Source organism: Nuphar pumila, chromosome 7 (genome assembly GCF_984573655.1).
Source record: "Nuphar pumila chromosome 7, dmNupPumi1.hap1.1, whole genome shotgun sequence".
Taxonomy (NCBI): domain Eukaryota; kingdom Viridiplantae; phylum Streptophyta; class Magnoliopsida; order Nymphaeales; family Nymphaeaceae; genus Nuphar; species Nuphar pumila.
In genome coordinates, this window is record NC_143255.1 from 44,876,703 (window position 1) to 44,879,864 (window position 3,162).

At 32.3% G+C, this 3,162-nt stretch overlaps 1 long non-coding RNA gene across 1 annotated transcript; it reads left to right on the forward strand.

The window, feature by feature from the left end:
* The first annotated feature begins 309 nt into the window (after nucleotides 1-309).
* LOC149832115 (uncharacterized) lies at nucleotides 310-2,817 on the forward strand. The gene is made up of 3 exons (XR_016433078.1): nucleotides 310-409; nucleotides 2,253-2,590; nucleotides 2,673-2,817. It is a non-coding gene; the product is annotated as an uncharacterized LOC149832115 (long non-coding RNA).
* The last annotated feature ends 345 nt before the right edge of the window (nucleotides 2,818-3,162 follow it).

Sequence of the window (3,162 nt, forward strand, 5' to 3'; positions counted from 1 at the left end):
CTTTACTTTTTTTTTACATTTAAATTGTCTATACGCTCTGATTTGCTTATGCAATTGTCTCGAGACATTTCTTAATCAATAAAATTTTGGTTTGCTCAGGTGTGAATGATAAATGTAAGATCCCTGGTGGTTTGGTTAATTATCCAATTGTGAGTGAAACTGTAAAGGCCCCGGGTCTCTGGGAAGATTTTTGCAATAGTTTAAAAAAAATTCTGCATTTTTAAAAGATATGGTTTGGGGTCGTTACAGGTTTGGGATCAGAGCCCACCATAAAATCTTATATTCTATCATTTTTTTTACCAAAAATCTATGTTGGTAATTGAGCCCTGTCCAAGAATGTCAGCAAGTCGTGCCTCGTGCTCTAGAGCAGTCTTCTTCACTGGTAAGACTATAAGGTACTTTTATGAAAGTATGTGAATTTCTTATGTATTCATGGTTTAATTCTTAATTTGCTGCAACATGAATTAAGAAATTTGAATGTACTGCTATAATTGTATTTATTGTATTCGAGATCAATCGTAAGAGAGTAAGATCGATCGGAGTATAACTTTTGTAAAAGTTTTCATATTTTAGCTGTATACATACACTTATTTAGTACGTTCTAATTTCGAGGACGAAATTCTTTTAAAGGGGTAGGGATGTAATATCACGTATTTTCACACTTAGTTAAATTTGATTTTTTGTCGAAAATTTGGCTAAGTTCGGGAGAAAAATCATTTGAGCCTCGATATTAGATCGATGTTTTTGAGTTTGGGCTTGGCTCAGGTTTCATCGATTAGGTCGAGGCGAGCCAATCAAAGTGTAAGAAAGAGTTTCATTTTGACCTTTAAATTCAAGCGAAATTTGGGTTATTTTTGGGTAAAATTCGGAATTTGATATTTGTGTAATATGTCGTTGGAAGCATCTCGGAATTCTGAGCGCAATGATATTTTACTTTTCTGAATTCGAGTTCCGGTTGGCCCGAAAATCATATTTTTTCAAAAATTGAGTAGTTTGTCGAACTAGATCCGAAGTGGATCGGATTGGATCCAATGCATATGATCCAAATTATTATGGATTTAGATCTTATTTAAGACCCATTTTAATCTGGATTTAAATCCAGATCTTGATCCAATTTCGTTTTGGGTATGAGTTTGGATTTTAGATTCGGATCCAGACTCAAATCCTTATCCAATAAAAATGTAGTTGTAAATTGAGTTTAAAGCTTTAAATTATAGCTAACTAGAGTTAGAAAGACTTCTAAGGTAATTAAATCAACTTTGGAAATTCGAAATTATTTAATTAATTATTAAATAATTAATTATTAAATAATTAATTATTTAATTAAATTATATTAATTCCGAAAATTTGATTTAGGGCTGATTAGGACTTCTTAAAAGAATCCTCATACTTACCTAAGAAGACTCAAGAAGGATTAAGAAAGGATTTTAGAAATTTAGAAAGTTTTGAAAAGTCAACTTTAGAGTCCAAAATTTTTAAATTCTAAGAGAGTCCTAAATGGGATATTAGCTCCAGCCCTCTCTAGAGGTGTTGGAGAGACAAGGGAGGTGTCCTCCCTATTTTTCTATAAATAGATAAAAAAAAAGAGAGAGGAAAGAGAAAGAGAAAGGGAAAAAGAAAGCAGAAAAAGATAAGGCAGAGTTTGCTAAGAACTGTTGTAGCATACTTTAATATCTATATCTACATCTATATATATGTATGTATATAAAAGCATGCATGCATGTAAATTTGTATGTTTGTATGTATCTATTGTATATAAAATTAGAAGTTGGGGTATTCAAGATGATCATTGCCTTTATAACTTCTTGGAAAATGACATCACATTTCAGTATGACATATTAAGGAGTTTTAAATTTATTTTGTGATTATAGCTGTGGTAGAAAATTTGTTACTCGTGCATTCCTTAGTTCCTTTTAAGACATTTAAAAAACCGTTGATTTAGTTTTTGTTATCATTTTATATTAAAGTTGAAAAGTTCAGTGTCGTAAGTCAATAGTGTTTAAGTGAATAATATGATGTTCTATCTCAAAAAATTTTATTGATGTTCGTTGCAATTTCTTTTGATGTGTGTACTCTCTCTCTCCAACCTTCTTTTGAGATTTTAACTTCTAATATGTTTTTCGGTTGAAGGGGTTTTTATTTGGATAAGTTGATTTTATTGAAATTATAGTTGGTTTTATGTTCTCTTTAGACCATCAAAGTGTGCAGTTGGCTCTGTTTTTTAGCTTCATAATGGTGTTTTCATTGTTCAGTGGTGGAACAGAATGACGCACAGACAGAGAAGGGTGGGAACCTGAAGTGGAGTGATTATCAAGTTGATTATCTATTTGAGTGCATGGTAGCACAAGCACGTAGGCCTGACATGAAATCAGGAGGGGGCTTGAAGCATAAGACGATGAGGATAGTTGAAAAAAAAATGATGAACAGGTTTGGGCCTGAGTTTACTCTAGATAAGATAAAGAATAAGTTGAAGCGTGCAAAGCCAAACATGCAGATTTGCAAAGAATTACTAAACATGAGTGGATTTGGATGGGACAATGAAAAAAATTGTATTGAAGTTGACGATGAGGTATAAAATGAGTATGTTAAGGTAATCATGAATTCATTTGTAAAGTCAATGTTTTTCACATGTAAAAATACATCCATTTGAATAGTCTATATGTATTGCCCAGAAATTCCCAGCAAGAAGGCAATGCAGAAATACTGATAAATGGAGGTATTATGAACAATGTGTGGAGATATTTGGAGAATCTACTGTAACTGGCGAACATAGAGACACAGGATTGCACGATGCAATGAGTGAAACAAGTTCCTAGTGTATGACTCCCTCCTCAACTGTGGATAAGTTGGCATTGATATGTATTTTTTTCATGGTGTACATTTTTGTGTAGCCTTATTTTTGTTCATAATTTCTCTCTGTTTACTTTTTTCCTTGTTTTGTTTTTGTACATAATTTATTCTTGTTTATTTTCCTTCAGTTTATTTTGTTCATTTTCTTTTCTTTTGTTAATTTTCTGTTCATAACATGTATTATCTGTTGGTGGTGCATTCTGGCTTGAACGAAGTGAATATATTGATGTGTCTTTTTTCCTCCCATGGTTTTCTTTTTTCTACTATCTTTGGGGAAGAAGAGGTATGGAGGCTGGGGGAATTTTGGATCTA